General features: G+C 43.7%; 1 long non-coding RNA gene across 1 annotated transcript in view; it reads right to left on the bottom strand.

Annotated features, from left to right (window-relative positions):
- The window catches only part of LOC117046085, a 196,253-nt gene extending 170,753 nt beyond the window's left edge, over positions 1-25,500 (bottom strand). Inside the window, exon 1 of the long non-coding RNA XR_004426512.1 lies at positions 25,314-25,500. This is a non-coding gene — a long non-coding RNA (uncharacterized LOC117046085). The remainder of the gene's footprint in view (positions 1-25,313) is intronic.
- Positions 25,501-26,113: the final 613 nt, after the last annotated feature.

Here is a 26,113-nt window from a genome sequence, read left to right as displayed (position 1 = left end):
CAGAAAGTTGCCCAATTGCTACTGGAATTTCAATCCTGATAAATGCATTTCACAATCCTATTATGCTTGCAACCACATCACGAAAAGCATAGCCATGTGGCCCTGCTTATAGGCCAGGCTCATAGCTGCAGTTGCAATCACTAACTTATCCCTCTTTTCAGATGTTGTCGTGGTGTTTTAAATCCAGTTTCCACCAGTCACTTGGCTATCGTGTCTTTCCTCCCCCCCCCCTCGGTGCCATCAGACTCTTCCCATCTTGGCTTCTCATCTGCTTCAAAACTAAGTACTCTGTGGTTCCTCCTCCTCCCGTGCTTCTTTCTAGTTTTATTTTTTATTTTAAGCGCTTACTATTTTAAAAAACGATACAATGCAACAGAAAAAGAAACAGAGCCACAGAAAAGAAAGGGCCGCAGTTTGAGGAACGGAGTGTCAAGGTAACCTAAAAAAGTCCCAAATGGCTAATTTATAAAAAGAGCTGAAAACAAAGGTAAAGGCACTTGCCAACAGTAGTTTGTTAGTTTAACTTTGACTTGCTTTCCTGGGAAAGAAGAAAACAGAATTTTCAATGTGAACTGTCAGCCCTAGTTATGACAGAGCCTTGCTAGTTAGACATTCAAGAGCTCCCATTCCATTGGCAGGATGATGTAAAGAAAACCACCAAACAGAACTCTTTCAAGTTGCAACTACAACTCTACTTAAATAATTTACTTTTGAGTTTTACTCAGACTATCTTTTAAAACTTAGTTGACATTTTTCGTTGACAAGCACGCATTTACTGCACAAGATCAGTGGCAGAACTGGCAGACAGGGAGAGGAAGAGAAGCGCGGAGAAGGATCGCTGACTGCTAAATGAGACGCTGCTTTGCCTTCGGGTGGGGGGGGGAACCCACCGCTGCGGTCCCTGGCCATCGACAGGCACCATCCACTATGCCATCCCCCAGTGCCAATCCCATCTGGCTCGACGTGGTAAAAAAAAAAAAAAACAAGTCGTTTTCTTATATGCAGATAAGCATCCCAAACTGGCACCAGACTTGGAATCGTTACTAACAAGTCTGCAGGAAATAGCAGGGCTCCTCATGCAAACTATTGAGCTAATACACAAATGTTCATGCACCAGGGAAGAGGGGTTCAAATCTGTGTTAGACCGCTGAGGTTCGGAGCTTCAAATGGGGATTATTGGAGACTGAGGGACAACAACAACAACAACAACAACAACAACAATAATTTGTACCCCACCCATCTGGCTGGATTTCCCCAGCCTCTCTGGGCGGCTTCCAACAAAAATCAGATACAAAAATATCACACATTAAAAACTTCCTTGAAAAGGGCTGCCTTCAGGTATTTTCTGAATGTCAGGTAGCTGTTTATCTCCTTGACCTGTGATGGGAGGGCGTTCCACAGGGCGGGCGCCACTACCGAGAAGGCCCTCTGCCTGGTTCCCTGTAGCTTTGCTTCTCGCAGTGAGGGAACCGCCAGAAGGCCCTCGGCACTGGATCTCAGTGTCCGGGCTGAATGATGGGGGTGGATGATGCGCAACATCCCAGCTGGTGCTTGTGAATGAATGGCCAGGCATAACAGCCCTTTTCAGTAATACTACTAATACTAATGCTATGTGTTTGTTTGTTTGTTTGTTTGTTTGTTTGTTTGTTTGTATGCCACCCATCTGACTGGGTTGCCCCAGCCACTCTAGGTGGCTTCCAACAAATTAAAACATTATGCTTAGTAAAACATCGAACATTAAAAAGTGGAATGGACTCCCTCAGGAGGTTGTGGACCTTGGAGGTTTTTAAGCAGAGGTTGGATAGCCATCTGTCATGGATGCTTACATCACAGGGGGTTGGACTAGATGACCCTTGGGTCCCTTCCAGACCTAAGATTCTAATATTCTATTATTCTTGGACAGGTGATTATCCTAGTCTGGATAGCTCAGTTGATTAGACCAGAGCATGGCGTTGACAACGCCAAGGTTGCAGGTTTTATCCCCATATGGGACAGTTGTGTGCAGGGGGTTGGAATTGATAGTCCTCAGGGTCCCTCACAACTCTACAAACCTATGATTCTATGACACTTACAAGGAACCATGGAAATCCAACTGGGGTGTGTTTCTGGATAAACCTCTCAAATATGCACTGTCAAGTGTTTGGAAAATCAGCAGTGCCTGCAAACAGCAATGGGATGCTGTCGCCACCCTGTTATTTCAAACTGTGGTTTGGTTGGGCATGAATCTTTGTAGATTGCCTTAATAGCAAGTCATCAACGACAAATAAATCAAGTATGCGCCGAGGAAAATATATATTGCCTTGGAACGTTCCTTCTTCAAAACAGAAAAAAGAAAAAAGATTAAATGATAGCTGTTTAGCCATGGCATATTTAAATCAGGCCGGCCATAAAAATGCTGAGTGCAGCCAACAAGCCTTTAAATTCATCCATTAGGAGTTAATAAACGAAATTATTAAATCTGGTAAATAAATAAATAAGCCTTGGAATGTTAAAGCCTTTGCTTATGAACTACTGACAGCTGCGGTTAAGACAAGAAAACAAAAGGAAGAGCCATCAACAAACACCAGCCCCAGCGTCTGATTTCCTAGATTCCCGCCACCACTTTTCATAATTCAATATTTATGATACCACTTTGTTACCAAAATAGAAGGAGGAAATATGATAATGCTCTTAAGGAAATGTATATGTGTTTGAACAATACGCTGAATGATTAGCCGATCTTTTCTTTTGTTTGTCTGGTGAAGGTAGCGAAAGAGTCTGCCTCTTGTTTTGATCGTGTCTCCTTAAAATGGAAACATACCAGGAAACTGATAGAAACAGTACTTGTTTGTGCACCAAAGACATAATACTGCAATTATGCAAGCTGGTTTTTTTTTATTAAAAAAACCAATAATAATGTTTAGGGGGGGTTGGGGGGTGTTTGAGCAGATTCACACCTCCTGATTCACCAAGCTGAACAAAGCTTGCCATCCCCTGCTTTGTGAGTTCGACCACCATGGGCATAGGAGCCAACTCCTCCTAGTGGCCGAGGGGGGCTTCAGCCCCCACAATAAAATATTTGAGGGGGCTGGGCCCCCACAAAGTTCATCATCATCATCAACCTTTTATTGGCATCAAACAAACAAACATGCCGGTACATACATACAAAACAGTAGCGAAATAATACTTTCACAGTGGGGCAAACTATATTAGAAGGGAAAAGAGACAGGACTCCACTGTCCACGATCACATCTCTGGGACTCCTGATAACTCAGACGACTGCAGAATATTACGACGAGAAAAGAGCAAATGTAGGTATTGAGCTACCAATTTGGTAAGCTCCTGGTCAGTTCCCTTTAGTAGGAAATGCAAGACTTCCCGCTCTGGTCTCCTTCTAGGGATACAGAGCTGGTCCAGGAATTGCTGGCGGAGATCGACGTAAAGTTTGCAGTGAAAAACCATATGAACAAGGCTTTCCACCTGGTGGTCATCGCATGGACAAATCCTCTCGCCCTCCACCCTGCCTGAAAACCTTCCCCATAGGAGGTTTGATGGATATGCGTTGAACCTGGCCAACGAAAAAGCCCTTCTTTCTGGGGGGTTCAGTAGAAAATCAAGATAATTACAATTTGTTTCGTGTGCCCACGGAAGATGAAAATAGAGAGGGGAACAAGTTTTGCCTGCTGCCTCTATGAGTTCTTGGCGCTCGATGTCCCACCACCTTGTTTTTATTGTGGCCTTAGCAGATAGTAAAGGCATTGAGCGCAGAAATTCCACTGTTAGCCCCAGTTGTTGAACCTTCCTTTTGAAGTGTTGTAACCCAGAGGGGAGGAAGGTGTCCAATAACATTGCCTGGAGGAGAGGGTCTATATCAGAATCGTGGCATATATTTAGCCAGAATGAGAGAAATCTTACCCAGGCAACAGAACGAGTGCAATCAATCTTTCTCTACAAGATTTTTTCAGTCCCACAATGTGTACCATATGCAGTTTTATGTCTAGAGGGAGCTCAACATAAGGTGGAGTCTGTTGCCCACAAAGTTGATGGCCAATCCCCATTCAAATGGTGCGTGTGCGCTATGTCATGTAATCGATTATGCGGGACGTTGTTTCTCAGCATATTAAACTTTCCCAATAAGACGGTGCAAGTTTAACCGCTTTGCACGCTAGCCTGAATGTTAGTCTGATTCCTGCACAACCTTTAAAGAAATCCTTATTCAGAACTGAGTAAACTTGGGACATCAACTGAACGCGGATCACAAGATTTGGCCAGAGGAGGGGGTGCAGGAAAGGAGGCACGACCTATCTTAAGAAACAGCAGCATATACAGCTTGATTATAGTCTTGTTTTCAGAGCCAAAGGGCCTTCTCTTTTAGGTCCCTTTTTTAAACGCTGGAAAATGGCACTGCTAGGGCACCATCTACCTGCAATGAAAAGAATGGGAGTTATAAAGAGTGTGGTACTATCCCATTCATTCCAACAGGTCTTGGGCTGGGCTGTCGCTTTCTTGTAGGCCCACCAACATTCTTGGCTCTGGATCCAGGACATCAAAAGGCCAGGGGCAGAAGCGACAGGGAAAAGGGGAGGCAGTGGCGGCAGTGCTGTGCCTCTCCTCTGCTGGTCTCCGGCACACCAGGGAGCCTCCTCAGCACTGGCCCAGTGCTGCCGGGCCACAGCTCGACTCCCAAGTCAGGCCTGATCCAGAAGCAGCATACAGAAGGAGTGGCAGAAACAGAAGCGCTGTGCTTCTACTCAGCTAGTGTCCAGCGTACTTCAGCTTCCTCAGCAATGGCCCAGCATCGCTAGGTTTCAGCTCCACTCCCGAGTCAGGCCTGATCCAGAGGCGGAAACGGCAGAAAGAAAGTGGCGCACTGTGGGGGCTGGCTAGATGTGGAGAAATGGTGGAAGCCGCCTGACCAAGATGCCTCCAGGGAATGTGCAGGAGAGGACAGTCTGGACCCAGGTTCAGACTGGTAGACAACTGGACACACCACAGAGGAGGAGAGGAGCTGGGAGATACTGGAGGGCGAGGAATGGGGGCCCACCAAGCAGGTGCCCAAGCCCTCAGCATAGAAAGGGGTCAGACTTGGCACCAGATGACAAGGTGTCTGCCCGAAAGCCTGCTAGCCCCTCTTTGCACTCCCAAGACAAGTTTACTCCACGTAACAGAATGAAACAGACAGGAAAGTTCCCTCAGGGCTATCCATAGGCAGAGGGAGGGATCTGAGTCTGACACTAAGAAAATAGTCTAGAAGGGGAGGAGCTAGCCATTTTGGCAACACTTTACATGAAAGAGCATATCTTGTGAGTTTCCGTATATTCCTGTTCCAATTTTATAATAAAACTACAAATCTGATGTGTGACCTCATCTTTACTGAACTGTGCTACGTCTCAACATTCAAACCGTGACACGCCCCTCTCCTCCACTTAAGAGGTGCAGGTCAATTCTGTGTCCAAGGCAGGTGTCTACCAGCTCCATCTGGTACGCAGACTGAGACCCTACCTACCCACAGACTATCTCTGGTTATCTCCCGCTTCAACTACTGCAATGCACTCTACATGGGGTTACCTTTGAAGGTGACCCGGAAACTACAACTAATCCAGAATGCGGCAGCTAGACTGGTGACTGGGAGCGGCCGCCGAGACCAAATAACACCGGTCCTGAAACACCTACATTGGCTCCCAGTACGTTTCCGAGCACAATTCAAAGTGTTGGTCTTGAAAGCCCGAAACAGCCTCGGCCCAGTATACCTGAAGGAGCGTCTCCACCCCATCGTTCAGCTCAGATGCTGAGGTCCAGCGCCAAGGGCCTTATGGCAGTTCCCTCACTGCGAGAAGTGAGGTTACAGGGAACCAGGCAGAGGGCCTTCTTGGTAGTGGTGCCTGCCCTGTGGAACACCCGCTCATCAGATGTCAAGGAAATAAACAACATCTGAAGGCAGCCCTGATTAGGGAAGTTTTTAATGTTTGATGTTTTATTGTGTTTTTAATATTCTGTTGGGAGCTGCTCAGAGTGACTGAGGAAACCCAATCAGATGGGGAGGGTATAAATAATAAATGGTGGTGGTGATAGAGCATATCTCGTGAGTTTCCGTATATTCCTGTTCAAATTTTATAACAAAACTACAAGTCTGATGTGTGACCTCGTCTCTCTCTCATCTTTGCTGAACTGTGCTACCTCTCAGTGTTCCAGCCCCTCTCCTCCGCACAAGGGAGGCAAGGACAGCCCCTGAGAGGACATCACCCTAGCAGTGCCAGCAATGCTGGCAGCTCCTGCAGCCTGTGAGCTGGAGCTGCTGGTTCCAGCACATCACTTGGGGCTGGACTTTGGCGGTGGTAGTCTCTCCTCTTCCACTTGCTTTCCAGCAACCGCTATGAGCTGCCCAAGGAAGGAGATCAGCAGCGGCAGCCATGGAGACAGTGGCAGAACTCCATGCTCTGGCACCGGGGGCGGAGAGCAGGCGGAGGCGGGGCTGGCACACATCCGGGGGGGGGGGTGGGCCACCTGTGGGGGCGGGGCGCCCAGTGCAGGGCAGCAGCCACTATGGCACCCTGCCGGCATCGCGCTGCTGGGGGCAGTACACTCCCCCCCCCACACTCCTCTTCCTCCACCAGTCCATGGAGAGGCTCAACCAGCTCATCCTCCTCTCCAAGCTCAGTGGCAGATGTTCTGGAGGGGGAAAGTGGGACATTCCCAAATCCAAATGGAGGTCGGGAATCCTTCTGTGAATCTGGGAATGTCCCACTTAAAACAGGGCAGTTGGAGGTTACATATGACTGAATCATTGGAAGTACACCTTCTCTTTTCCCACTCTCTCAAATTAGAAAGTTTAATTTTTCATCTGGAGTCTGGCTTCTAGTCCATAGTTGATTTTTTTTTTTAAGCGATTCTTATGTAATTAATGCTGGAGCTGTTTTGCCAATGCAAAACACTCATTAGCAATTACTTAACTATACATATATTAAAACTTAATTAGTAAATAAATTAAGTATATAATTAATTGCTTTAATCAGAGGGCTTTTAATATTGCAATTATCATTTGATATACAGACATGTTGCAAATACGTTTCTTGGAAGAAGAAGAAGAAAACACCCCATGCAATGTTAATTAATCATTAAAACATATCTTGCTACATGCTCATTAATGATTTATTTCAAACACTGGGACAGATCCTTCTATCAGCTGCAAGGAAAGACAATTTCAACCAGTATCAGTAAAATTCTTGTTATAAAGCACTTTTATTTTCAATTGTTGTTCAGGGATTCCAGTCAGAACCAAAAATTAATCTCTTTCCCTTTGCTCTTTCAGGATCCTGAATTCCACATGAATTTACTACCTGCTATCCTGCAGTGCAGATTTATTTTATTTTAAACCCATATTCTGCAACCAGAAGACCAGAATTCTGCGACAGAGTTGGCTGGTGCATATTTTTGTCTGTGAATGCATAGTTTAAGGCAAAGTTTCCAAACTTTTCAAGTTGGTGACACGGCAATTCAGTTTTACTAGGAAAGCGGAGGTTAAACCGACCCCTTTCCAGCCCCAGGAGAAGCGTGGGGGTGTGTTCGTGCAACACACCCACACATGATTCATGCAGACTTTGAGACGAGGGTAGAGGATGTTTCTCAGCTTGTGTAGGCCATGAAAGGGATGGTGTGGATACTGCAATTATGGGGTTTGGTCACTAGATGGCACTGGACTTAGTTGTGGCACGGGCAGAATCAGGACGTTTCTATTCTGGTTTAACAGAGGCAATATGGCTCTTCTCTAGCTTCCTGACAAGTGTGGGATAGAAAAAGTCGCTTTAGATTAAAAAAATTGTTTCCATTGCAACTCAGAATCATAGAATTGTAGAATTGGAAGGGACCCTGAGGATTGTTTAGTCCAACCTCATGCAATAGCATGAATATGTAGCTGTCCCATACAGGGATCAAACCTGCAAGCTTGGCATTATCAGCGCCATGCTCTACCCCAGTGTTTTTCAACCACTGTTCCACGGCACACTAGTGTGCCGCGAGATGTTGCCTGGTGTGCCGTGGGAAAAATTGAAAAATTACTTTATATATAGTCAATATAGGCACAGAGTTAAATTTTTTACCATTTTCTAATGGTGGTGTGCCTCGTGATTTTTTTCATGAAACAAGTGTGCCTTTGCCCAAAAAAGGTTGAAAAACACTGCTCTACCCAACTGAATTGTGAGCCTCAGGAGCCACTGACAGCCTTTTCCTCCATAAATTTGTCTAATCACCTTCCGCACTGTCATCCACAAGTCATCCGCATTGGTAGCTATCACTGTATCTTCTGGGAGTGCGTTCCATCTTAGAAGCATAGAGTCATAGAACCGTAGAGTTGGTAAACACCCCAAGGGTCATTTAGTCCAACCCTCTGCAATGCAGGAATCTCAGCTAAAGCATCCATGACAGATGACCATCCAAACTCTGCTTAGAAACCTCCAAGGAAGGAGAGTCCGCAACCTTCTGAAGGAGACCGTTCCACTGCTGAACAGCTCTTACTGTCAGAATTTTTTCCTGATGTTTAGTCAGAACCTCCTTTCTTGTAACTTGAAGCCATTGGTTCCAGTCCTCCCTTCCAGAGCAGGAGGAAACAAGCTTGTTCCCACTTCCATGTGACAGCCCTTGAAATATTTGAAGATGGCGATTCTATCTCCTCTCAGTTTCCACTTTTCCAGGCTAAACATACCCAGCTCCTTCAACCTTGTGTGAAGAAGTGCTTTTTTCCTGTTTCTCCTAAATTCTCCAACATTCAGATTCACTGGATGGCCCCAGACTCTAATACTGACGTTGAGAAAAACCTCCCTCTAACCCAGGGGTAGGCAACCTAAGGCCCATGGGCCGGATGCGGCCCAATCACCTTCTCAATCCAGCCCGTGGATGGTCCAGGAATCAGCATTTTTTACATGAGTAGAATGTGTCCTTTTATTTAAAATGCATCTCTGGATTATTTGTGGGGCCTGCCTGGTGTTTTTACATGAGTAGAATGTGTGTTTTTATTTAAAATGCATGTCTGGGTTATTTGTGGGGCATAGGAATTCATTCATTCCCCCCCCCCCCAAAAAAAAATATAGTCTGGCCCACCACATGGTCTGAGGAACGGTGAACCGGCCCATGACTGAAAAAGGTTGCTGACCCCTGCTCTAGCCACTTTCTCCACATCATATCCAATTTTATGTTGTTGTTGTTCAGTCGTTCAGTCGTGTCCGACTCTTCGTGACCCCATGGACCAGAGCACGCCAGGCATGCCTATCTTTCACTGCCTCCTGCAGTTTGGCCAAACTCATGCTAGTCACTTCGAGAACACTGTCCAACCATCTCGTCCTCTGTCATCCCCTTCTCCTTGTGCTCTCCATCTTTCCCAACATCAGAGTCTTTTCCAGGGAGTCTTCTCTTCTCATGAGGTGGCCAAAGTATTGGAGCCTCAACTTCAGGATCTGTCCTTCCAGTGAGCACTCAGGGCTGATTTCTTTGAGAATGGATAAGTTTGGTCTTTTTGCAGTCCATGGGACTCTCAAGAGTCTCCCCCAGCACCATAATTCAAAAACATCATTCTTTGGCGATCAGCCTTCTTTTTGGCCCAGCTCTCACTTCCATACATTACTACTGGGAAAACCATAGCTTTAACTATACGGACCTTTGTCGGCAAGGTTTTATAATCCAATTTATACACCTTTATAACTGTTCCTCTTTGTCTCTCTTTTCTAAGCTGACGCCCCCCCAAATGCTGTAACCTCTTCCAACCCCTTTATCATTTTGGATGTCCATTTTCTTGCACCTCTTCCTGCTATACCATGTCCTTTTCAAGGTGTGGTGACCAAAATCAGATGCGATTTTATTCTTATATAAATTGGTCTTTTAGTTGCTCTTGATTAGTCATGTTGCATACACTGCATGGATCTTCCTCATTATTCCTACATAGCCTTTTAAGTTCACAGTATTAATATTTCTGTATTGGGCATTGTATATCAATACATTTTAATTCATTTCAGTGGCAATCTGAGGTCCTTGCTACTGGTTCCGCTTTTCCCACTGGAGTGAAATTTCAAACTCAGATTAACATAATTGCATAATGTAGAAAAGCATGGGAATTGGGTTAGTGTATTTTTCTTGCTGCTAAAAAGGGGAAATGAGGATTAAGAGCTCATTCCCTATATACTGGAAAACATAATTTATAGCTATTTTAGTAGCTTAGGAACAATGAATTCTAGAAATCTAGGTAAGCTGCCATCTATTAAAATGCAAGTTGAGCTCACACAAAGAGGGTGGTTTAAATATCAGACTCTGCAAAAGCCTTAAGATTAAATAAATCAACAGGCAATCAATTACATCAACTATTAGTCCCTTCCTATCACTAACTGAGCCCAAATATTGCACTACATGTGTAACATGGGGGTTGTGGCTGCACAGTCATAAGTTAAAAATCAACAAAAGCATCACAGAAGCAACAAACACTACAAAACATGAGGATCACAGCAATGAAATGAATGATAGGCTTAGACAATGCCATTCCAATACAGCAACAAAGCTGTCATGTCATATCATGTCCAATAGCACACACAAAAAATCGCAGGTTGAAATCCAAAAATATAAGTGGAAAAGTCCCTTTTCGGCCAAATAACTAAAGGAATAGCCTCTCTGGAGAGGTCATTCCATGAAGCTGCACCACTTAAAGGGTCCTGCCAACCTTCTTCTGACAATAGCAACCAAATCAAAGCCTCAGGGCATTGGACAGAGCACAGCTGGGCATGAGCCAAGAACCCACTAAGATGACCAGCTGAAGTGCAAAACACCAAAGGACGGTGGGTGCCCGATAAGACCTACATTGGCTCCCAGTACATTTCCGAGCACAATTCAGAGTGTCAGTACTGACCTTTAAAGCCCTAAGCAGCCTTGGCCCAGTATACCTGAAGGAGCGTCTCCACCCCCATTGTTTGGCCAGGACACTGAGGTCCAGCGCCGAGGGCCTTCTGGCAGTTCCCTTGCGATGAGAAGCCAAGTTACAGGGAACCAGGCACAGAGTCTTCTTGGTAGTGGCGCCCGTCCTGTGGAATGCCCTTCCATCAGATGTCAAGGAAACAAACAACTATCTGACTTTTAGAAGACATCTCAAGGCAGCTCTGTTTAGGGAAGTTTTTAATGTTTGATGTTTTCATGTATGTTTAATCTTTTGTTGGAAGTCACCCAGAGTGGCTCAGGAAACCCAGCCGGATGGGCGGGTATAAATAATTTGTTGTGGTGGTGGTGGTGGTTGTTGTTATAGGGCAAACAGACTTAAGAATATGAACGGATTAAAATGTCAAATAGCGTTGCCATATTTTGAAGAGCAAAAATGAGGACACATTTGCTGACTTGTCCTGGAAATAGGACATGTCCTAGAAAATGAGGACATAATAAGGCATTGTTGTTTGTGAATACTCTGAAGGAAACCATGGCTCCATATGGAATTGTGCAGCAATGCCCCGGGCGAGTGGCTTTGTGGATGAACCCTGGGCCTCCCTTGGTAAACCAGCCTATCGCTGGCGGGATCGTCTTCCTGCTGCCATATGAGCCAATGGTGGCAGGAATTAGTGGGCGTTTCCCTGGGCACAGGACCAACCAACCAATTGCAGCCCTCGGCACAATGCCCAGGGGAAGTTTAAATGCCGTGGAGATAAAGACAGTCTTAGATTGTATGAATTTTGTAAACTTTTACTGCTTTTATAACAATTTTGTTATAAAACAAAGTCCTTTCCCCTCCCTGCAGCCCAACAACACCAAAAAAAAATCCTAGGAGTTGTAGTTCAATGAGGGTACTGAGAAATCTGTCCGAGATACCTAGATCCCAAAACTACAGTCCCCAAAATTCCTGACAGAAAGGAAATGATTGCTACATTTATTTGTCTGTAGTTCAGAAGTGCCCTCAGTTAGGGTTGTGGAGCATAAAAGCGGACTCTCATATTTATTTCCCCTACTATATGTAGGCTGTAGAAGTTGTGATATATTGCTGAGGGGGGCAGGAGAAGAGAAGAGGAAAGCGAGCGTCCAGCCACCAGTTATGTCTATGTCTCATCCAGAAAGTATAGCCAGAGACATTTTGGCAAATTTAAAAAAATCCACCCGGACAGAAAATTTATCCCTGAAAAAGAGGGTGTGTCCTAGAAAAAGAGTGCACACATGGCAACCCTACACTCAGTCATCTTCTAATTTTCTACACTCTTACATTTGTGTGTGCATGATTCCAAAGCTTCTGTCAGATAATTTGTTCTCCCTGTCCCATCATTAGTTATATTCGCCGAGAGTTTCTTAAAAAAAAAAAGTTGGACATTTTATTACGTTTTTATATGTACTGTAAAATGCTCTGAGTGGCCAGATGGGCAGGATATTATTATTATTATTATTATTATTATTATTATTATTATTATTAATGTTCTTCTGTCCTGTATTATTTCCTTGAACCCCCTGCCACATCTAAGTGACCCCCTTTCAGTGTGTGAAATATGATTTAATTCTACTCTCCTAATCTCACTAGGAAGAAAATCTCATTGAACTCCCAAATAAACATTTTTAAGATCAGGGTTAATTCTGGAGATATGCTCATTAGTCATCTGAGAATGTAACTAGAAGCTTAAATTATTGATTGATGAAAAGTGGTATCATTTCAAGTTTTATGGTAAGCGACGTGCATAACAAAGCGTGTGTTTTACATTGCATCAGATTCACGACATGATTCACACACACAAAGTCTGGGTGGAATTCTGCCCCAATCTGACTTCCCTGAAGTCTACTGCTCACACGTTTTAAATCTGCTTTCTCAAATGTGTAATCAATCCATTGGTAACTCCTGGATGGTAGGGTGGAAAAAGAAAAGATGGTGGCTGCTGCATCTGGAAAGAGGGGTGTTGTTGATCTTTTGAAAACACAGACAAGGGATTTAGTTTAGGGTAGGGTTTTCCCCAGTTTAGGGTATGAAATTTCCTAGACATAGCCGGAATACGGCAGTCAGAAGCAGCATCTTGGCAGAAATCTCTGGAGTGTCTGGGAAAATCCGGACGTGCGGCAACCGTTGTTGGAAATCTAGATTTTGCTGAATATCCATAAAAAATAGTTCAAAACTTTGTCTTTTTCTTTTTTATTTCGCAAAAGAAGCACAACAACTTGGGGGGGAGGGAACCCACAAAAACTCAACAGCTTTCCCAAAAGAAAGCTCAGAACTGGCAAAGTCAGAACTGAAGCAAAGAACTCATACATTAGTAGCGACTGTTTCTGGGAAATGAAGGACCTCCCCCTTCTCTTTCAAAACATGTTGATTAGAAGCTGCTTTTTATGCTAAGATTCCAACACAGAATGTTTTATTGTTTGAAAAAGAAAAGGTATTTGATTCTCAGCATCACAGGGTTGCATAAAAGAATAGTATAATTAGAAACAATGGCACAGATGGTGAAAGTTGTGAAGTTTTGATCTCCTCACAATGCTTTTTCTGCCAAGTGAAAAGAAAACAAAAAAAGGCTGTAAAAGAAAAGGTTTTGTGGGTCGATCCTACGAAATGTGAAAAGCTGGTTTGATCACGCTAATCACTTTCTGGGGTGCATGTAAATGTGAAAAAGTACCTCTCTCCTATTTGTTGATTTCTCAACACTCAGCAAATATTCTGGCTTGCAAGTCTGCTTACTGTAGACATTTTCTAGTCATTGAAATGTACTGCCCTTACATAAAGAAATATGGGAATGAACGTTCCCCACATCAAATGGGGTGCGGCTTTTGCGTGGTCACGAGTAGCCCCCTTGGATCATGGTGCAGCTCCTGGCGGTTGGTCCTGGCACCACCTTCCCAGGTTGGATACCTGTGGATTCCACCTACTCTAGCAGCCGCCCAATCCTGGCTGGGGAGGTGTTGCCAGGGGGATTGGCCAGGTAGAAGGAGGGATTATACAGTACACACAATAGAGCTTGAGTCATACCTGGGAAGCGGCCGTTGGATTCAGAGCTTCCCCACCCTCCACTCCCTCGATTGATGTTTACTTTGCAGTTTTAGCCACCTTTTTTCCACAGCCACAATGGCACGCAGGCGCTGCTATGACAAGATTGCTGTTGAAGGGCCGGAAAGGACTTTCCCTGCATTGGCAGGTTTCGCCTTTCCCATAGCAATTCGTCACAACTTTGGCGGTTGCAGGCCTTGGGCAGAATCCTTTACTCATCTACAAGAATGGGGGGCGTGGGACGGTGACCCCTGCCCCCATTGCGGCGGCAATAACAGGGTTCCCGTTAAAGGGGTCTCAGGGGGAGGCATTGACCATACGCCCAGAGGTCGTCACTGCCCTCCCCCTCCAGCAGCGGCGAACATTGGGGGGGGCTATCTGCTTGAACATATGTTCTCCAGAGCTAGCCCACTCCCCACTCATGCTGGATAACCCTGAAGTTACCCAGAACCCCAGCTGGGGGGCTGGGAAGGATAAACACCGAATGCCTGAGCCAAGGTCTTCCTACATCTGAATATTAATAAAGTTGTGGCCAATTTAATCCCATAGAATGTTGTCACGTGTCATTATTTCCCTCAGGGGTTGCCCAGGGTTCGGGGGACTCCGCCTGGCTACGCAAAGGGAGTTGGGTTTCAGGACAATACAATCCTATGCATGCTGACACAGACAAAGCAGCACTAAATTTGGTGGGGTTTTATCCCAAGTAAGTGTGTGAGCAGCAGCGGTTAGCAAGGTGGTTGGAACACACGGTGTTGCTGCCACTTACAGAGAGGGTGGGGGGGTGTGTGGAGCTCAGCATAGTGGGGGCACAAACACACACACCTTGCCAAGCACACAACTCCTCACTGCCTGCCCTGTCCTGCTTATGGCTGCTGGTGTCTGTGATTGCAGGCATTGTAATATGCCAAGAACTGCAAAACCATGGGAGATAGATGCATTGTTTAAATCACTTCCAAAGTTCCCAGTGTGTTTCAAATCTAGAGTACAACTCAAGTATTGGACTGAATTCAGTCTAGACAAATGTAGTAAGCATGGCTAGTTAATGCATGAAGGGGTTAAGACCACAGAACTGTATTCCTAGACTCAGTTAAGTCACACACCCTCACCTTTGATGCAGAAGGAAGTGAAGCTTCCTTTGCTCACCCTCTTCCACCAGGCAACATGTCTGGTCTTGACTACTTCAAGCCCAGACAGTATTTTTCTGTATTTTGCAACCCAGTAATTTTCCACCTGTGTTCATCTCGCTGCTGCATGGAACAGCACATAAATCTGGCCTTTAGAGTTTGTAAGTCAAGCATTTAAAATTACTAATGGCATGGTCTGTTCCTTCTGAGAGGGGTAGAAACAAGGGAGCTGTAAGTGGACTGAACAGGATATTAAAAGGATCTAACAGCCTATAATCCTAACGCTTCACCGTCGCTGCAAATTTTGTGACTTTTAAACTCTGCTCCATCTTATTTTTTAAAATAATAATAATAATAATTTTATTGAGTTTTCAGTTTTTTACATTTCAAAATAAACATTTTTCAAACTTTAAACTATCCAATGACTTCCCTTCTTCTCCATCCATTGTTCATATTACATATCATATATTCCTGCATATTTTAATATAACCATTCAAATCATTTTTTTTACTTTTACATCAATCAAATATCGTTTACTCTTCTGAATTTATCTGAGTGCTGCCAGCTTTTTCACCTTTGTACAATTATTTTCCATTTTTCAATCAATATTTCCCACTCTTCTTTGAATATACGTTCTTCTTGTTCTCTTATTCTGTGTGTTAAACCTGCAAGTTCTTCATATTCTAATGTCTTAGGTTGCCAGTACTCTGCTGCATCTTAGGAAAGTCCACACTAGTGGCAAACTTGACATGTGCCCATATTGTCATGGGAGCAATCACTGTGGAAGTGGTATCCATGCTGTTAAGTTAAATGTCTATTTTAAAGAGGACTGTACACATGTAATGCCCTGAGTCGAACCCCAGCTGACAGCATTACACAAGAGTCACAATTCAAAGTCAAAGAGAGACAAGATCCCGGTCTGAATTAAGTGCATATTCCAGATGCAGTGTCCTACTTTCAAAAATGGCATCTGAACCTCCTCCCTCCCTCCCTTCTGTCTTCAAGTTTGGCAGAAATTGAGTTAAGCAAATGTTCTGTCTGAAGGGACATGAAAACAGGAGCCCAGTTCTAACCCATCGTTACCCATCATAGTTTTATATATTTAAGAAATCCAAAATCTACATGTTTCGTCACACGTGCTCCAATGGTAGATCCCATCCATCTCTTAAAAAACAACAACCCAACATGAGAATGTTCATCCACAATCCTTTTAGCAGGAGTAGTCAATGTGCTGCCCACAAGATGTTGCTGGGCTACAACTCCCAGTATTCCTGACCATTGGTCATGCTGGCTGCAGCTGATGGAAGTTGTAGTACAACAATCTCCAGAAGGCACCATGTTGCTGGATGGACGCTCTCGTCAACCCTGCTGCTCATCAGGCAATGGCTTTTCCCACCTGCCTTGTCCTACCCTCCAGCACTAGGAGCCTTTCCCAGACCATGACTTTGAGAACAGCAGAAGCAGCTAGGAAGAGAGAAGAGTTCAGGGGGATAGATAGATAGATAGATAGATAGATAGATAGATAGATAGATAGATATGATAGATAGGTAGGTAGGTAGGTAGGTAGGTAGGTAGGTAGGTAAGTAGATGATAGATAGATAGATAGATGATAGATAGATAGATGATAGATAGAAGATAGATGATAGATAGATGATAGATAGATAGATAGATGATAGATAGATATCATGTCCTCGTTTCTCACTATGATCCTTTTACATGGTTTTGTATGTTTTGTGGTATTTTATGCATTGCGACTTGCCGTTATTTTTAACGTTTAGTAATTCTTTATTTACAGGTAGGTAGCCGCGTTGGTCTGCCATAGTTAAAACAAAATAAAAAAATAAAAAAATTCCTTCCAGTAGCACCTTAGAGACCAACTAAGTTTGTTCGTGGTATGAGCTTTCGTGTGCATGCAAGCTCATACCAAGAACAAACTTAGTTGGTCTCTAAGGTGCTACTGGAAGGAATTTTTTTATTTTTTTATTTTGTTTTAATTCTTTATTGTAATGGAGAAGTGTAAAACTGTTTAACTATCATTTGCTGATATTTAATATTACAGTTTACTATTATATTCTAATAGATTATTGAACGTTGTTTTGTTTGATAGGACTTGTTTGTTTTAAAGCTATTGTGACTTTTTTTGTTTTGAATCAGATTGTTATTAGGTGTGTGGTCTTTGCTGTCTATTTTGTTGTTTCTTCAGCTTGTTTACTGCCTTGTGTATACAAGGTGGTATACAAATTAAAAGTGAAACGAAATTACTTGACTACTGATTGATGGGAGCTGGGTTCCAATAACATCTGTTAAGGTGACAGGTTCCTCACCCCTGCCTTTCTTATTTTGCAACTTGCCTGTCTACAAAACAGCATTGCATGTGCTAAAGAAATCTGACTAGTAATTTTAAACTGTAAATGAAATTAGATCTTGTCCATTTAAAGAGGGTCGCTTAATTTAGCCAAACAACAGCTTTCATTAATCAGTGTACAACAAAATTCTTCTGTTACCTGATTTAACCCATGCTTAAGCAGGCATTTTACTGACACCAAGTAATGCAAACAAGGATCAAACAACTTTAAGCATGCCTACAGCAGGGGTTCACACCACTTTGAATATATTTATTTTAAACAGATTTAATTAAACTGATCATAAACACCCATGAGATGCAAAAACCTTTTTTCCACATCAAATTTATTCAGAGTTATTTAAGCAACAACTTAAGAGGTTTTCCTAACATCTAAATGAGACAAACACTTAACAGAGCAGACTGGAAAAACTGCAAGCCTCAGAAGTCACTGTCACGTAGCGTAGAGGACAGGATCCTCAGGGCACAAGGAGCCCAGCTAACTCCACATTAACAACAGCAGATACACCTATATAAGAATACAAGGGATTGCTGAATTCCTAGGGAGTCAGTGTGGTGTAGTGGTTAGAGTGTTAGGCTAGGACTTGGAAAACCAGGGTTCAATTCCTCAGTCAGTCATGAAGCTTACTGAGCGACCTTGGGCCAGTTGTTGTGGGGATTGAATGAGGAGGGAAAGAATGAAGTCCATCACCTTGAGCTCTTTGGAGAAGAGGTGGACTATAAATGCAATAAATAAAATATAAAATTGTGGAATGGGTAGAGAACCAGCAGATAGGAGACAGGTGCCAAATCCTAGCTGCGCCTGTCATTTTTTTTGCTTGCAAAGTTGAGGCAAGTGTTCAGCGCCTCTCTCCAGTCCACTCCTTCTCCAGCCAAAATTGTCATTAACGCAGGTTGCATTACCAGAGTTGGCAACGAGAGTTTCAGATGGGGACCTTTCTCAGCTCTCCCGAGAGACACCAGAAATTGAATCGGACACTCTCTGCATGCACTGAGCTTCAATTCTTTCCATAGCAGGAAGCTGCCTTAAACCACATCAGGCTATTTGTTCATCTAACTCAATGTTGTCTCTACTCGGATTGACAGTGGCTTCTCAAGGTCTTAGGCAAAGGTTTTTCACATCACCTGCTATCTGATATTTTTGACTAGAGTTCCCAGGCACTGAGCCCAGAGATCTCTTTGCAAGCAATGCTTGTGTTCTGCCACTGAGCTAAGAAATGTGAGGAGGAGCAGGGGTTGCAACCTGACCATGCAGTACCAAGTAGCTTGGCGGGTGCAGTGCCCCTTGCCTGAGCTCTAATCATCACCATTATCATCATTTTATTATTTGTACCCCGCCAGATGTCAGGGACTGGGCAGATAGGGAGGAGTGGTAGAGGCCTCCATTTCAAGAGGCCTCTGGGTAGGAGGAAGATGATGATAGTATGGACCCAGATTCATGGTGGCGGCAAACAGGACACACCCCAGAAGAAGCAAAGAGATGGGAAATAATGGAGGACTCAGAAGTGGGAGAAACAGTACAGCAGACAGTGGACACTTCGTCACTTGAAAGGCTGGTAGAACCTTCCCCTTCTCCAAGGTCCAGGCAATCCCTTCATATCTTCGAGCAGAAGAAAGACCAAAGAGAGACATAAAGATTCCATTGCCGGCCACCGTAGGCAGTAAAGAGGGGTTTGGAAGCTAGGAAGAGCCGCAAGAGGGGTGGAACAGGCACTCTGAGCAACGTCTCGAGACTGAGGGGAGCATAATCCATGGTCTCCCTGTGTATTCTGTTGATTTAAATAAAAGAACTAGCAGAAGCTCTCTGCGTCGTGACACCAGGGGTGCCAACCTGAATAAAATATTGGGTGGGGCCAGGTAAGCACCACCCCGCATAATTGATCACATGACATGGTGCATGCACACAATTCGAATGGCAATGTCCACCAACTTGGGGGAGGGGCGGCTCCCTCCAATATTTTATTGGAGGGGCCAAAGAGCCCTTAGACCCTAGGTGTTGGCTCCTACAGTATGTACCCCACCCACCTGACTGGGTTGCCCCAGCCAATCTGGGAAGCTTCCCACATATACAGAAACATAATAAAACATCAAACATTAAAAACTTCCCTATACAGGGCTGCCTTCAGGTGTCTTCTAAAGGTTGTGTAGTTACTTAACTTCCAGACATCTGATGGGAGGGCATTCCACAGGGTGGGCGCCAATAGTGAGAAGGCCCTCTGCCTGGTTGCCTGTAACCTCATTTCTCGTAGTGAGGGAACTACCAGAAGGCACCCGGAACAAGATCTCAGTGTCCGGGCTGAATGATGGGGTTGGAGACGCTTCTTCAGGTACAAAGGGCTAAGGCCATTGAGGGCTTCAAAGGTCAGCACCAACACTTTGAATTGTGCTTGGAAACATAGAGGAGAAGGGATGAGGTAGTGGTGAGGTCTGTGCAGTGCAAACGCACCAGCGGAGTTGATCTGGCACTCCCACAAGTGTGTTTGCACTGCTCTGACCATGCCACTCCCTCTAGTCCACTGACTAGCCCTGCCACATCATCCAGCACTGAGTGCCATGTGTACATCTAACCAGTATGCCCATCATCTGTAAATGTTATACACACACACACATGCATATCCATTTTACCTGATAGGAATCCAGGAAATGGTAAAGTCCTCCCCAACCTCCAACCCTTGGCTGGGGATTACAAATCACATCTTATCAAAGAGTTGCAAGCACACTGTGGTATGCCATGACTTGGTAAATCATTTCCTGAATTGACTCCCTGACAGGACCTTTGCGAGGGCAAAAGCGAGCATGTGATCATCAATGCTCAGTTGAAGATGACAGATAGGAAACACAGAGCCTTGCTGAGGTCACAGTATGAAGCAAAAGAGTTTGATTCGTCATCAGTGCTGCCAGATTACCGGGGATGTCATCAGATGAGCCAATAAAGAAAACAACGACAAACTTAAGGACAGAACCCATTTCGTTCCTGCCCTTGTCACTATAAGCCTTGGAAAGGAGCCACGCTGCTTCTTTTTTAGCTAGTAACGTCTAATGCAGGAAGACAGGAATAAGCAGAGTAGAAGCACCTGTCAGCTCTATTTCCTACTCTCCTTGATTAGCATGAAACATTAATAGGACTCTCAGAAATTCTGGTCTGAAATGGGCTTTGCCTGAAAATGCGTCTGCCTTTACGATACTAAAGCTGCTATCTCTTTTTTTAAAGAAAGAAAGGGGAGGGGAGGAGGGAGACGGTGAGAAAATGAGAGGAAATATTCAAAGAAGCCTTGAAATTTCTTTCTTTCTCTCTCTCTTTTTTTTAATCCAATGACAAATTATTTTAATAATGGCAATCGTGCACTGGGCCATTTGTATAATGCAGCCCATTAAAATCCCCCTCTCTCTGTCCCCCCCCCACATTAAATGTGTTCTTCCTCTTGGCTCATCTCTCTCTCTTTCTCTCTCTCTCTACCAAATGACACACACAAAATGATACATCGTGCTTCTCGCAAAGAATTGAAAATGAACACCCTGTAATGGGTTAACGAACATTTTAATAAAATTTTCATTGTTGCGCATTTCACTACTCCATACCGAGAGCCAGGACTGTATCAGTAACCCCAGGCGATGCCTTGGGATGAAACAAATCACATGGTACCCAACTATTTTCACCTATTTATCCTTCTCCTGAAAATATATTCATAAATACAAAATGAAGCCAGCAAGCACAGCCTATAAAATGATACCTAGCAAAGATATTGCCTGGCGGAGCCAATGTCCTGTGGTGTTGATGCTCTACCTTCCTCATAATCTTAGGGGTGCAGTGTGTGTGTGTGTGTGTGTGTGTGTGTGTGTGTGTTTGCCTGATATGCAAGGTAGCACACTGCAAAATCCTGCTAAGAAAATTATTTTCTTACACATCTCAAAGCCGGTTCCCACGCCTGGCCACTAGCTCATTTCCACAAATAACTTCTCATGCAAACAAGCCTGCCTGCATAAAGCTGAGCCATCGCAGCTCTCCTTACACGAACTGGAAACGAAATGGCAACTTCAAGCTCACACTGGTTGAATGATCAGTTTGTGCAAGGCTGGAAGTCCTGGGACTTGCAACTATGTCGTAGTTAAACAACTTCTGAACTCAACACATCTGGCGCAAACAGCCTTGGCCAATCATCTGTGCCCATCATCATCACACCCCTGAATCTCCACGTGAAATAACTTTTTTGCATCCTGCTCCACCATCCATTTAAGCTGGTGATTTGGGTTAGGGTCCAAAGGCACTCAGATTTCCCACACGGCCCTTTGAATTCCTGAATTTGATTTACTACACTTCACCTCTAGACAATGAGGTCACAGACACTCCTGCTATGTTCCACAGGCCTGGACACTGAGCAGCTGAGATTATCCTGGACTTTTGGATGCAATAGCCCAATGGGTCAAACTGCTGTAAGGCTGCAATCCTGCACACATACTGCTGGGTTCTGTGCCCAACTGAAATCAATGGATCTTCATTCTGCGTTGGCATGGCTAAGATAACACAGCACAAATACCCCCCCAAAAAACCAAGTGCCATAACGCATGTGTTCTCTGCCCTCTTGGTGTGTTGGCCTGGGTAGCTTGTATTCATGAGCTCCGATTTATCAAATAATACATGAGCTGCACACACAGAGTTTGGTAACCCTACTGATTAGTGGTTTGGCAGGGAAAAAAATGAATGAATCCAGCCCCTCCCTACACCTCTTCCTAATGGCTGAAAAAGTTGCACATGCCCAGTTATGGATTTGGGCTCAAGGAAGTAAACATACAATATATCAACAGGGGAAAGCTGTTACTGCTTGTGTATGAACATTAGCTAGATCGAAGGCAACTACATAGAACAATCCCAATTATACCAGTGAGTTTCTTGTATGTCATGTGTTCCTGTTTCCAGACATTAGTCCCAATGGAGTCAGCTCAGCAATGGATTCAATTTCTCTCACTGAGTTGGATCCTGACTTTTGCTGGAATCCTACCTTCATTTACCTGGCAGTAATCCACACTGAATTCTGCAGGAATTACTTCTGAGTAGACATGGTTAGGATTGTGTAGTTGCACTTAAGAGTACACACGCTGAAATCTTATTACATTCTTATATAAATCAGTGTGATGTAAACTGGTTGTGATTATTAACTTTAATCCTATTAACCTCAATGGGTCTAGATTTGGATCCACCCCCTTTGTATTTGCACCTAAACTGTTTGTTTTAAACCATAAATTGTATTGAACCCATCTTTAAAAAGTCAGGTTATATGATAATCATTTGTCTGGTGTGAATTAAATTAGACTTTAAAGTGCAATATTATTTGCAAACATGTTTGGTGATCAACATGTTCCTTATTGTGAATTATGCAGTGAATAATTGCATTTCTCTGTTACAGACCAGTGATTGTATTAGACAAATTAGCTATAGTGTGTGTGTGTGTGTGTGTGTGTGTGTGTGATAATCCTGTGATAACTTAACAATTAGCAATTTATTATGGCATAAGTTTCAAGATACCACAAGACTCCTTGCTGTTTTGCTGCAACAGAGTACACGGTTGCCCCTCTGGAAATTGTTGTAATGAACAATACCCAAACAAGCATCTTAACTGGTTCTCCCTGGGTTGTAAAAGGCAGAAAGGATATGAGCTTCCATGGGTAAGCAAGTGATAAACTTTGTAGTTATTTGCCAAACTTTCCCCCAAACAACACAGCCTGTTCATGTTCTCTTAGATGTCTCACTGTATTCAATTCGGCTTATTCCCAGGCAGGCATGCAGCTGTCTACAGCCTAAAAATACTAAAGCAGCTGTTTTACATTCTACTTTTCACATATTTCCAGTTTTGAAAAGCTATTATTGCAATAGGAACAAGAGAAAAATAACCGAGGGTTGGATTTGGAAAATAATCACTAGTAGGGTTGAAATCCCAAGATCACAGGCATAGGTAGTTACTTGGGAGTAAGTCCCACTGAACACATTGGAACAAACTTTTGAATAAATATGCTTAGGACAACCGGGAAAGGAAGGCACAAAATAGTAGACTAACTTTAACATAAATATGGATTGACTTCTGCATAAACATGCATTAGTTTGGATGCTTAGTTTACAAACCTGCACCGGAAAAGAAAAAAATCCCCATTGATATTTTTGAATTCCTGCTGATTATTACATATGCATATTTGAATGACAATGAACAGATAACAAATATTATATCTTGCTTAACTATTCCCTCCTTGGGAAACCAAATTTCCAAGGAAACCTAAAGCAGAATATATACACAGAGAGAAAGAACGAGAGAGAGAGAGAGAGAGAGAGAGAGAGAGAGAGAGAGGAGAGGAGAGTAATAGACCTGGACAGAATAAACTCATTGGGGAAATTATTGTTTATTTACAACATGCTGGCAACACACATTCTACAAAGAGAAGCAACAGGGTTGTTGTTGTACACTTTTTTGTGAGTTTTCATTCCCGCCTTCCATTCCTTCCATGCAGCCACTGCATCCCAGCATGCTGATGAACTGTGTGGCTTTTTAATTTCGGCCATATATATGTGTGTCTGTCTGTCTGTAGGTCCCTAGGAAAGAGAACCCTTCCCCCCCCCCCCCCGCATTTCTAAAATAGGCTAATACGCTGCATTAGAATAAGGACTACAATGCATATTGTCTGCCTCTGCAGCATGGTCTAGTAAAAAACGCCTCGCCGCCTGCTAGCTTGTCAATCTTTAATAGAAACTCATCAATTATTTGTGGCCACGAGATTGAAGCAGCTAATAGCTTAAATATATTCCTCCATTTCATTGCATCAGTAGCTCTAAATTAATGCCTTCAATTTCTCTTCTTTGCCCATTAAAAAAAAGGAGAAATATAAATAAATAAAGCAAGGCAGATATAAAAATCATCATTTGAATAAACAGGTAAACATCTGGCAAACAGAAAGAGAACAGAAAGTGTCTTACGGTTGGTATATATATATATATATATATATATATATATATATATATATATATATATATCCCCAGTCAACAGAACAAATGAGATTTTCTAGCCTACTTAATATGAAATCTTCTCTCTCACTCTCTCTCTTTTTTGCAACTGCTAAATCAATTGTAATTATTCCATGTATATCAAACCAATTTTTAAAAAGGTAACGGGGGTGGGGGTGGAGAAAGCCTCAACTTTGATTTCTCAATTTGTGTGGCTTCGCTCTGTATTGACCTGCTGCAAAGATATTTACACCTTTCTTTTTTTTAGAAAAGTAATAAAATAAAAGAGAAAGGAAGGAAGGAATGAAGCTTGTAGGTGGGACACGCACAGCTCCCCATAAAGCAAAGTCTCCTCATTTCAGCTAATTAAAAAGGAGGCTTCCGTGACATTAACAGGCAATAAAGGAAAATTTATAGGCAGATGCGGAAGATTGCTGTCCAAAAAGTTAGCCCACAACTTGACAGAGAGCTGCTTTTGCCAATCACATGCCACAGCCCTGCACTCCTCCCTTGACCCCCAAGTCCTCTCTCAGAGAACAGATCCTGACATCTCAGGGCACATCAGAACTTGCACCAGCAGCGACGGCGGTTCCAGGAAGCAGAGAGAGCCACATCTGAGCAGGCAATGGGTGCTCCCCAAGCCCTGACCCCACTGCATGCAGCGAGTGAGACACCCCCCCCAGAAAAACAAAACAAAACAAAACAAAAAAAGGAATCCGGCAGCAGCAACGTTAGGAGGAGCAGCTGCAAGTTTCCTGACCTAAGCCCCAGTCCTGCCACAGAGCTTTCCCCCCCCCTTCCTTCCTCCAGCATGCCGCTCTTTCCAAAGCCAGATCTGCCGCAGTCTCTCCTTCCAGCGGTACCCACAGAACAGCACAGAAGAGATGACACACTTACTGTAATATCCCAAGAAGCAAAGTTCCCATCCCAGAGAGAGGCACTCTTTGCATTGATTCCATCCCCTGCAAAAGGGGTTAACCCCCGATGGAAGAAATATTAACGCCCAAACATTAGGCAGGCAGCCTACTTTGAGAGGTATTACATTTTGTTCCTAGCCAGGATGATAAACCCTGGCGAAACCTGTTGTTTTTTTCCCCTTTTTAAGCACCTTGGCGAATGAGGCTTAGCACTGCATCCAGTCGCCAAAGCCCAATCAATATGGAAGGAGCGGTATTTTATGATTGGAGAAGTTGTTGTGTTTTTGGTGGTGAAATTCATTATTTAGTATCTGAACCCTCAGCATTTCAGTATCATTTATTCATAAAGTCCCTTTTTGCCAGGAGGAAATGGATACAGCTGTAGAGAGAGAGAGAGGAGAGAGAGAGAGAGAGAGAGAGAATGTGTGTGTATATGGGTGTGTAAGAGAGAGGGAGAGAGAGGGAGGGGAGACGGATTGATGATATTGATCAGGTACCATCTTGAAACAAAGGCAACGTGCTCTATTTTACTTGACAACTGTGACACATAAAAAACTAGCAAGAGAGGGGGAAGGCTAGGCCCTTGAACATCACAGGCTTTAAAAAGCGTTTGAAGAAGCCATTATGACAAGCAGGTCTAGGCAAGCAGCTAGCTGCAAAAAAAAAAAAATGTATTCAGAAAGTCATTAAAAAATGATGCTTTGTTTGCCTTGCGAATATGAGGTTTGTAGCTAGCTGCACAGCACTCTCCTACAGAGAGGAATATGGGGAGGGTTTTCC

This window comes from Lacerta agilis, chromosome 4 (genome assembly GCF_009819535.1).
Source record: "Lacerta agilis isolate rLacAgi1 chromosome 4, rLacAgi1.pri, whole genome shotgun sequence".
Classification (NCBI taxonomy): Eukaryota; Metazoa; Chordata; class Lepidosauria; order Squamata; family Lacertidae; genus Lacerta; species Lacerta agilis.
Note: the sequence above shows the minus strand (reverse complement) of the source record. Positions and strands in the feature narration are given on the sequence as shown.